Raw genomic sequence first — 11105 nt, 5'->3', positions numbered from 1 at the left:
TGGGGATCGATATATCGCGTTTCATCTAGACGTGATATATCGATCCCCGAACGCGCTCCCGTCGACTCCGGAACTCCACCAGTGCGAACAGCGGTAGGGGAGTCGACGGGGAGCCGTGGACGTCGATCCCGCGCCGTGAGGATGAGAGGTAAATTGATTTAAGATACTTCGACTTCAGCTACGCTATTCACGTAGCTGAAGTGGCGTATCTTAGATCGACCCCCCCCAGTGTAGACCAGCCCTACAAGCCAAGTTACTGGGCAGACATTTGACCATATAAGTTTATCAAGTGTTTGCAGTTGTCAGTGTCCTTGGGCTTCTGAAGCATTCCTGCTTGATCTGTGGTTTCTGTCTTAGCTGTTGGCTAAATTTTAACTCTTACCTGACGATCGCATGTCAAGATAGACCAAGTAAATATCCTTATATCAACAAATCACACCTGCTTTTACTATTAATTTGCTAGCGCATTTATAACAAACCTAATTCAAAAGTCTAACTCACTGGAATTTGACTCTCATAAGTTCTCAAGCAGCATTTTTCTTACTTTACCTATCTGTAAATTTTGATTATTATAGATAGAAATGTTGATTCGTGGATTTGTGTGTGTACAGCAAAATAGATGTTTGCCAACATTTCCAGATAGAAACTGAATCATTCCAAGCCTCCTTTTAACGGTTACAGAGCTGTGATAAATAAATAATCATCAATATTATCAAAGGGGACTAGATCAAAGCACATTAACAAACCGCTAATGCATGTCCGCAGGGTGCACAGGGTCAGCTGGCTGCACCAAGCTTGATCCGGTCGACAAGCCTTAAGTTTTCTTTTCTTTGGAAAATGAAGCTATGGAATTTTATTGATTGATTTATTTCCACAATACTTTCTTTTTCAAACACTGCTTAACTTTATAGTAAGAAAATAACTTCCCTCTTTTCACAGTCAAGTTGAAACCAGTGGTAAAATGCATGGGTTCTGTGACAGGGATGATCACCGTGACAAAAATTGCATCCATAATAACAGTGAGATTAAGTTACTTGCCTAGCTAGGAATTGAACCTAGATCTCCCAAGTCCCTCTATCATAGTTATCTGGCCCTTGTTACCATAGTATCTGAGGGCTTGGCTACACTTACAAATTTGCAGCGCTGCAGCAGGGTGTGAAAACACACCCTCTCCAGCGCTGCTAATTGCGGCGCTGCAAAGCGCCAGTGTGGTCAAAGCCCCAGCGCTGGGAGCACGGCTCCCAGCGCTGTCCGTTATTCCCCACAGGGAGGTGGAGTACAGACAGTGCTGGGAGAAAGCTGGCGCTTTGACTACACTTAGCGCTTCAAAGCGCTGCCGCGGCAGCGCTACCGTGGCAGCGCTTGAAGTGTAAGTGTAGCCAAAGCCTGAGTTCCTAGCTTCCACTGAACGGGGCCTAACTGACATGCCTAGAGTGACACAGGGAGTACATGATGGGAGAGGGAAGTGAACCCAGAGCTCCAATGCTACTGCTCTAATGCCTGGATCAGCCTTTATTTCTACTTTTTCTTCTTCACTCCTCTCCAGGTTCTTATCCCCACACTTTCCACAAGCAACTTCCAGTTTCCGGGTGCCCACCGTAAGAAACACAAGGGCCTAATCCTCCAAGGGGCTGAGTGTAACAATGCCCTTGTCAGGCCCTCCGTGAGGTTCGACCCCTTGAACTAAAATCATGAGTAGCTCCTGCCTGTGCTAATGGACTGGGCGCTAGTGTCGTAAGAGTACTTAGGTGTTACAGTACCGAACTCCTAGGTGCCCTAATACCTAGTGAGATTCTCAGCCCCAAGTTACATCCCAGGCTCCCCATACATTGTGCGGGGAGAGTTAGGCCCCTAGGAAAGGGCTGTTCAGAAGCCAGCTTGCTGAGCAAGGAGTTGCCTAAACTAGCCCGAAATGAGATGCAGAGGAATGGGATATGGCTGAGGGCTCAGATCCTCAGAGGTATGTAGGCACCTAACCTTATTGATCTGGGCCTTAGGCACCTGACTGATGGACCAGAGACGGGCCCTTCCACCAACTCTAGATTCTCAGCCATAAATCATACCCTGGATTAGGATGACCAGCTGTCTCGATTTTATAGGGACAGTCCTGATTTTTGGGTCTTTTTCTTATATAGGCTCCTATTACCCCCCACCCCCTGTCCCGATTTTTCACACTTGCTGTCTGGTCACCCTACCCTGGAGTTAGATGCCTATCCTTGTGAAAAACCAGGAAGACAGCCCCCATTATAGCCACTAGCTCGGGGATTTGAGCCCAGATTTCCCCCATCCCTGCTGTGTGCCCTACTGACTAGCTACTCCAGGGTGGTTTTTCAAATCTCTTCTGCTGGAGCAATTCTATTTCATATTAAATATGCATTGGGCCAGAGAAAGCACGTGAGAGAGACTGACGCTTAGGGCACTTTCCTAGGATGTAGGAGATTCAGGTTAAAGTCCTGCTCCAGTAAATATTCTCGGTGTCCTAGCCAGTACAAGGATATTTCATGCCCTAAGCGAAACTTCCACTTTGCGCCCTCCCCCACGCCTCTGCCCTGAGCCCCCCCCCCCCCACGGCAGCTCTCCCCCTACGCCCTGAGGTGCCCCCCTTGCAGCAGGTCCCCACCCCCACTCTCCGCCCTGAGGCACCCCTCCACCCCAGCTCACCCCTGCTCCGTGCACAAGCACGAGCACCCCAAGCACGCCGTGGCTGCTCACTTCTCCCGCCTCCCAGGCTTGCAGCACCTAAGCTGATTGGCGCTGTTGGAAAATCATAGTGCTAATGAAGCCTTTTTGTATTAGGCCTGAGTAAACCAAAGTTATGTTATGCTTGTCCAAACTGTGTTGGAAAGCTTACAGAACTCATTAGACTGAAGGCCGTGTATCTACCTAAGTCAGCTATTTCGCTTATCAGTTTTGTTTGGCTCCCCAAGTATATGTTGGCTCCCCAAGTGTATGCAGCTGCGTTCACATGTATGCATCCAAAGTATCTAGTACAAAGGGTCAACGGATGTATCTTGTGTCCCCTTCAGAATGACAAATGTATCCTCAACAGCTGTATGTCTCTTGTAACCCCCACAAAATGATATATGTATCCTGCGTACCCAATTATCCCCTAATAGATACATGTACAGGGTCTATAGGTCAACCAAATGACGTAGACAAACGTAGGCTAAGTTGTTTGTTACCGGCTATAAAGGTAGGCCGCTTGGCCATGAAAGGTGTGTCTCTTTCTCTGGCACTAGCCGAGAGGAACACCCGCTCAGCTGACCGATCAATAAAGGGTGTGGTACTTGTCTTCCTGTCTCCGTGCCTCCTTGGTGTAATTAGGTAAGCTCCAGGGGGAAACGAGCCCTTTTGGCTAACAAATGGCGACTCCGCCGGGACTTCTCTCCCTGTTGGGGGCGCTGACCGGCGGCCGAGGACGACTCAGGAGAGTGGCCACCTTGAGCTATTGGTTTGCTCAAGCTCCGGGTCGTCGCAATCGGCCGGGACGGCTACGCCCCCTCCACAGAGAACTCCAGCCGACACGGAGGCAAGACAGTACCAGAAGAGGGGAGTCCACCTGCCAGACGTGGCCACTCCGGGCGTGGTAAGTGCGTTACCTCCTGGGTTTGAGGATTAACGCCCCCGAAGTGTGGGTTGGGACCTTGGGCCCCTAATGGTAAAGGAACCCACAAATAGGAAGGTGTGTGGGTAAAAGCTTTCTGGTTAAGGTACCTAGGTTCAGACACGGCTAATGAATAATTCCATTAACTCCACGAGTCCGTGGGCCGTGCTGAACAATTACTGGGACTTAGAGCAGCCCCAGGGCTGGCTTTTCTTTTTGGTAGGGGTACTTTTGTTTCTTGTTCTATTGGTATGCTGGAAGCCAAAACTGTAACCGGGTCTAGGAGCGTGTGAACCCATCTTCTCTCCCCCCCCCCTTCTTTTCCGTGTGGGTAAGGGACAGTCTAAACATTCCACCTCACCCCCTAAGGGTACCCCAGCATATTATATGTACGTACATTATGGTTCTAAAACCTGCAGGTATTTAGAGAATTGGAATCTTTATACGCGTGAAGATCCATCTAAACAATGCCCATTAAAAGGTACCTTTAATCTAGATAAGATCATATATCTCAGAGGAGCTTTTAATCACCAAAGAAAAGCCTCTGACACAGTGTGAGCAATTTGTCTAGAAACGGGTTAATTTAAAACTCAGCTTCGCCCAGAGATAAAAAGAGAAAGTTGTTTTATGCTCAAGGTCAAGCAAACCAAAGGCAGTACAAGTTACAGAACTGAGATTACATTTGCAAAGCTTAACTGTTTGGTGAGATCCAACAGTCTGACTTTGTGACGGATGCCGGTGCTGGTGTGGCTTGGTGACACTGGAGAAGCCAGAGGTAGCTGACCTGGACTAGAATCTCTGAAAGAGACACCGCAGGAGATTCCAGGGTGTAAAAGAACAGCCTTCCCAAGAGCGGAAGCATGTTGGAAATTCTGAACAAGCTGTATACAGGATAATCTCCCGTCCACCTATTCCCCTTTTCTGAATGTTATATACAGACGTGGCCAGTCTGGATATGTGTAAGTATGGGGCATTCGTATTTTTTATGAGTGATGTGGAAGCATTCCCAACACTCTCCATTGTTGTTTTATCATTTTAATGAAGCTTTAAAATTTGGTTATATGGTGTATTTTCTCTATCCTCCTGCAACGTCCTGCAGTGTCAGTTTGATCACCTGACATGAGGCATAAATTGGTAACAGAAATTTGTCACAGTTTGGTGAGCAATAGAGAATGGGGGAACCCTGTAGAATTTACACCATCTGTTTGTTTTACCCTTGTTGTTTTATGTTTGTTTTATTTGGTTCTGTTGGTGTTATATGTTGAGGATTGCATAATTAAAGGTGTGCCCATTCTCAGCTGCAGTAAGTCTGAGAACTGGAGAAGGGTTTAGCATTCCTCTCTCCACCCTGGTTGACCAGGAAGGGTGGCAGGTGAATCTACCCCCAGTCGTAGCAGGACTGGGCAATAGAGTAGTTGGAGAAAAGGAAAAAAAATGTGTATTTGATAACTGGAATTAAGCAATTAAGAGCATAGATCATGAACCAGGCAGCAACTCAAACCTGCGCCAGGCCAAGTTGCAGGCCTTGAGACAGGACTTCCAGTTATAAAAGGAAGCCCTGGCTAAGCAAGTACCAGTCCTTTAGGGACTTGTTAAAATGTAACCATTTGTGCTCAGCATACGCCGTAACAGCAGTGTGTTTGCTACAAGAGGCAATTAAATAGTTAACGCCAGTGGGCCATGCGTTTTGCCCAGGTGGCAAGCCTCACGAGGGAGGACTCGGGTCGTCTTGTGAATAAAATGTTTTAGGAAAAAAAAAACCAGAAGGGTGGGGGCAGAAGCCCATGAAAGAAACGGTTCAGCGCGCAAAAAAAAAAAAAAAAAAAAAAAAAAAAAGGATCGGGCCCAGGCGGGCAGGCAACAGACAGAGAGCTTGGAGAACAGGTTGGAAACTTTTGAGGGTCTCGTGGAAGGAAGAAGTAAGTGAGTGTAAGCATGGGGATTTCAAATACTCAGGAGGATATTTGGAATGGCGATTTGAATTGGTAAGTGGCTGTTGGGAGCCAAGCAAGTGATATAAGGAAAGAGCAAGTGATTTGAAGGAGAGTGAAAAGTTAACTCTGTAGTTGCTGGAGGGAATAGTAGTTGAACTTTGTAAAAATGCTAAAGAGAAAAGTTCTTGGTGTTTTTTTTTAAATGTTTGTAAATAAATTCAGGCAAAGAAATTATTAGATTGCAATCATTTGGCTATGAACAATTTTGTTGAATTAGCTGAAGAATGTATACAGTGCTATGTAAATGAAAATTTATTAGGCTCTAAGGCACTATAAGTGGTGATGTTTTCTTTCAGTGTTTAAAAGCAGGAGTTAAAAGTAAAAAGCAAGCCAGAAAGCATCTGTATTAATGCAAATTATCTAACTGATAAGGTAGAGGCCACTGAAATCTGGGCTGTCTATGAAACACATATAAGACAATATGGGGTAATTCCCTTGTTTTGCCTGAAATCAACAAGGGTATTTGTATATTTTAAGCAATAATTGACTGCCCAGAAGGGGTAGACCTCTGTTTTGGTCTTTCAGATAATCAAAGAAAACTAATGCCAGCTGAACAGCATTCAACGTATCGTGATTTACTGGCAGAGTAAAAATTAAGTTTTGTGTTCTATGTTCTGTCTTGTGGTGTTTGTCTTGTAGCCAAATTGTTGTGATTAATATTTTCATGGGATGGTCTGGTTTGAAATAAAGCAGAAGGCTTGAATTGAAATGCAGATATTTGTTTTGTTCAACTTAAAATACAAAGTGTTTGGATACATCAGAAAAATGTGATCTATTAAAGTCTAATATATTTTCTTAAGTAAGAGAAAGAAACTACATTGGCCAAATCTTTTAATTGAAAATTGTTGTTAAAATTTGCATACTAACAGTCTTTGGAAGCGAGGACATGAAAAGTTAACCCACTCCCCATATTGTGCATGGCATCCTTCTGGCTACCTCAAACTTCTAGCCAGAGGGCTGGGGATGGTGGGAAGCTATTGAACTAGAGGTTGTATTAAATAAACTCATCAAAGTGGGTGTGCTTGTCCTGGCTTGTTGTTCCAAAGCTCTGTAATAAGGTTATGTTAGTAGAAGGGTATATGTGGCATACATTAAATAATAAGACTAATGTACTGTATAACAGCAATGTGTATGTGTTCATTGTTAACAAAAGGTGTATAAGTAAAAAAAGTAAAAGTTTCCTTTGTAGGTTAAAAAAAAAAAAAAAAAGAAGCCAAAAAGGGGAAAAGGAAAAAGAACGAGTTAACTGAGAAAAACTTTAATTAGCAAGCTCAGTCCAAAAAAAAACAAAAAAAACAAAAAAAAACAAACCACTGACTTCGTTCAAGGACACTTGGCTAACAACCAGAAAAGGGGGGCTTGAATATGCCCAACCAGCTGTAAAATCTGCAAAGACACTAATGCAATGTGTTAGGTTTCCTTTTTACACAGGTAAAGACGCACTACCCGAAGACCCTAGCAGCCCTGCCACTCCATGGAACCTGGAGACCGGATCAATGTACAGGTCCACCAACGAAGACTGCTTTGGCTCCACACTGGAAAGGCCCTTATTGAGTCCTGCTGATTACCAACACCGCTGTGATGTGCCAAAGACTGATTGCTTGGACCCATGATTCTCACTGCAAAAAGACCCCTCTACATCAGGAGAATTCTCCTACTGACGATTAGCCTATTCCTTCTTCTAGCTCCACTGTGCCTTCTGGACAGCAGGGAAAAAGGACAAGGTGACGTGCTAGCTAACCTCTCCCTTGTCCGCTGACAGACCTACTGTGCCTTTGAACTTTTCTAGAAGAATCAAAAACCATTACAGGGTGATGTGCTGATAATCTCTCCCCTGTAGAATGCTAAACTACAATTGTTTTGGGAAAGGAGAAGGAACGCTCACTCCACTGACATTGCCAAAGTCCAGGAATTCCTGACTAAAAAGGACATTGAGAACTGACCCTGGTAAAGAAACAAAAATTCTACACTGGCAGGAAGAAACTTGTGGGATCCTGTTTGGAAATGTGGTATTAATTGAATTTTGGGGTTTATTCTACAGGCTGCGCCCTGTGTTTTGGATAAATCCTTTAGTATGTATTGCCCTCCCTAATTGGATTTTAAATGACATTGCCTTTATCCAGTTTTCAGATCACTTTTACATACCCAGATTGCTCACAGGGGACTGCCATTAGATTAGCACAACAAAGAGCCTGGGTTATTTCCTCTGGAAAAAGAAGAAATTGGGCAGATCCCTGTGGGCTGGGGCCAATAGTGTAGCAGCCATTTGGAATATTCTTAAAGGCCAAGAACATAATAAGAAATTGGGCCGACTAGAAAGGGCCACTAGCCTTATTTCTGAAGTTCAGCTAACCCAAGTATAGGCTGAAGTTGGTGAGTTACATGTCATTTCCACCCTTAGTTCTATAACCCAGAAGTTACTGACAGAGATGGTATTGAATATCACTGAGGCTGGGAAGGCATTGCAGTGGGATCTAGTATGTTTAAAATTTCAGGATTTCCTCGATGACCAGCTGATGGCCATTTGAAGTGATCTTGAGCACCAGACTTGACCCACTGCCCTTACAGACATATCAGGAGTACCATCTGATCTGTGGTCATGAAGACATACTTGGACACTTTCTGGGTGGAAGTGTGTACATTTACAGTGCTCCTTCCAAGCATATGGACCGGTTGGGGTGGGTGTGGCTCCCACATACCGAATCCTGCCGGATCCATGGGGAGGATGCATATGGGATTAAATTATTCACCGAGACATCTGGGAAATTAAACCACTGGGTATACCTACCTGAGTTATAGTCAGTGCCCCGATCCCTTCATTGTTAAATGAACAAGGTTCCACTCTTTTGTCCATGCATTCATTCCTGGGTTGGGGGTGACTAAGCTTAAAAGAGCAGTTGTAAATATTTCTGCAGAGCTTCATTGCTTTTTGGCCTCAAAGTGTGAGAAAACTCAGCCAAAAGGTTTGGTGAGTATTCTCAAAGGGGGGAGTTGTTGGAAAATCATAGTGCTAATGAAGCCTTTTTGTATTAGGCCTGAGTAAACCAAAGTTATGTTATGCTTGTCCAAACTGTGTTGGAAAGCTTACAGAACTCATTAGACTGAAGGCCGTGTATCTACCTAAGTCAGCTATTTCGCTTATCAGTTTTGTTTGGCTCCCCAAGTATATGTTGGCTCCCCAAGTGTATGCAGCTGCGTTCACATGTATGCATCCAAAGTATCTAGTACAAAGGGTCAACGGATGTATCTTGTGTCCCCTTCAGAATGACAAATGTATCCTCAACAGCTGTATGTCTCTTGTAACCCCCACAAAATGATATATGTATCCTGCGTACCCAATTATCCCCTAATAGATACATGTACAGGGTCTATAGGTCAACCAAATGACGTAGACAAACGTAGGCTAAGTTGTTTGTTACCGGCTATAAAGGTAGGCCGCTTGGCCATGAAAGGTGTGTCTCTTTCTCTGGCACTAGCCGAGAGGAACACCCGCTCAGCTGACCGATCAATAAAGGGTGTGGTACTTGTCTTCCTGTCTCCGTGCCTCCTTGGTGTAATTAGGTAAGCTCCAGGGGGAAACGAGCCCTTTTGGCTAACAGCGCCACAAGCCTGGAAGGCGGGAGAAGTGAAGCAGCCACAGCGTGCTCGAGGAGGTGGGGCAGGGGTGAGCTGGGGCAGGGAGTTCCCTTCATGTCGCCCTCCCCTTACTTGCTGCAGGTGGCCCTCTCCGCACTCCCCTGCCCCAGCTCCCTCCGCCTAAATGCTGGTGGCAACCGGGGCGGCTGAAGATCCGGCTGCCGCAGTCGCTGCTGAAGAAAATGGCACCGCCCCCCCCCCCCAAATCCCAGCGTCCTAGGTGACCGCCTAGGTCACCTAAATGGTTGCACCGGCCCTGTTCCTAGCCACTAGATGGGGACAAAGAACCACACAGAGTTACATGAGCACTAATCTCTGTCACTGGAAGCTGCAGGTTCTCAGTACTTCTGAAAACTCAGGCCCCAGGTGTCTCAAGCTGGAACTCCCAAAATCTGTAGTTACTTCTGAAAATCAGGTTGTTAGACCTCATCTACCATACAGGTTCTAACAGTCTGGGATCAGCTGGCAGCCAAGTCAGCCCTGAAGGTGCTTTGTGTCTGCACATAATGGAGTTAATACTCAGGAATTAATCATGGCAACTAATCACATCACCCCTGCCAGATATCTAGGGCTAAGGGATTGTTTTCCCTGTGACTAGTTCAGCAACAATTGTTTTGCTGTGTATATGGGTCCTCTACAGGACTCTTGGGTTCGAGTCTCAGAGCTTGTCTACATGAGGAGTTATTCTGGAATAACTTTTCCTAATTTAACTTCCTGTGTGGATGTTCTGATTCTGGAATAAGAGTGCTTTATTCCAAATTAGTTTAATTCACTTAATTAGCTTAATCCACAAGTATACAGAGGAAGTATTAATGAAGGTGGCTTTCTGGCCCCACAAGTGGGTTATGGTAATTTGGAATGAAACACTTTTATTCTGGAATATGAAAATTCACATAGAGAATTCATACAATCATAGAATCTCAGGGTTGGAAGGGACCTCAGGAGGTCATCTAGTCCAACCCCCTGCTCAAAGCAGGACCAAACCCAACTAAATCATCCCAGCCAGGGCTTTGTCAAGCCTGACCTTAAAAACCTCTAAGGAAGGAGATTCCACCACCTCCCTAGGTAACCCATTCCAGTTCTTCACCACCCTACTAGTGAAAAAGTTTTTCCTAATGTCCAACCTAAACCTCCCCCTCTGCAACTTGAGATCATTACTCCTTGTTCTGTCATCTTCTACCACTGAGAACAGTCTAGATCCATCCTCTTTGGAACCCCCTTTCAGGTAGTTGAAAGCAGCTATCAAATCCCCCTCATTCTTCTCTTCTGCAGACTAAACAATCCCAGTTCCCTCAGCCTCTCCTCATAAGTCATGTGCTCCAGCCCCCTAATCATTTTGGTTGCCCTCTGCTGGACTCTCTCCAATTTATCCACATTCTTCTTGTAGTGTGGGGCCCAAAACTGGACACAGTACTCCAAATGAGGCCTCACCAGTGCTGAATAGAGGGGAATGATCACATCCCTCGATCTGCTGGAAATGCCCCTACTTATACAACCCAAAATGCCATTAGCCTTCTTGGCAACAAGGGCACACTGTTGACTCATATTCAGCTTTTCGTCCACCGTAACCCCTAGGTCCTTTTCTGCAGAACTGCTGCCCAGCCATTCGGTCCCTAGTCTGTAGCAGTGCATGGGATTCTTCCGTCCTAAGTGCAGGACTCAGGTCTAGCTATTGGACTTTAAATTCATACCCTGCTTTAATCCAAATTAATTTCCCTGTGTAGACAAGCTTTATTATGAATTGACTAAAGATGTGAAAGGTAATAAATGCACATAAAGTAATACATTAAGCTCCTCCAGAAGTAAAGTGGCTGTAGTTCACTGTAGTTTAGTCTTTCAATACTGTTTTTTGTTTATTTTTCCATAGGGGT

At 45.1% G+C, this 11105-nt stretch overlaps 1 protein-coding gene across 1 annotated transcript in view; it reads left to right on the top strand.

Moving 5' to 3' along the window:
* The window catches only part of LOC123345053 (zinc finger protein 883-like), a 902586-nt gene that overhangs the window by 765514 nt on the left and 125967 nt on the right, over positions 1 to 11105 (top strand). The gene's annotated exons all lie outside the window — the stretch shown is intronic.

Source organism: Mauremys mutica, chromosome 12 (genome assembly GCF_020497125.1).
Source record: "Mauremys mutica isolate MM-2020 ecotype Southern chromosome 12, ASM2049712v1, whole genome shotgun sequence".
NCBI lineage: Eukaryota > Metazoa > Chordata > Testudines > Geoemydidae > Mauremys > Mauremys mutica.
Note: the sequence above shows the minus strand (reverse complement) of the source record. Positions and strands in the feature narration are given on the sequence as shown.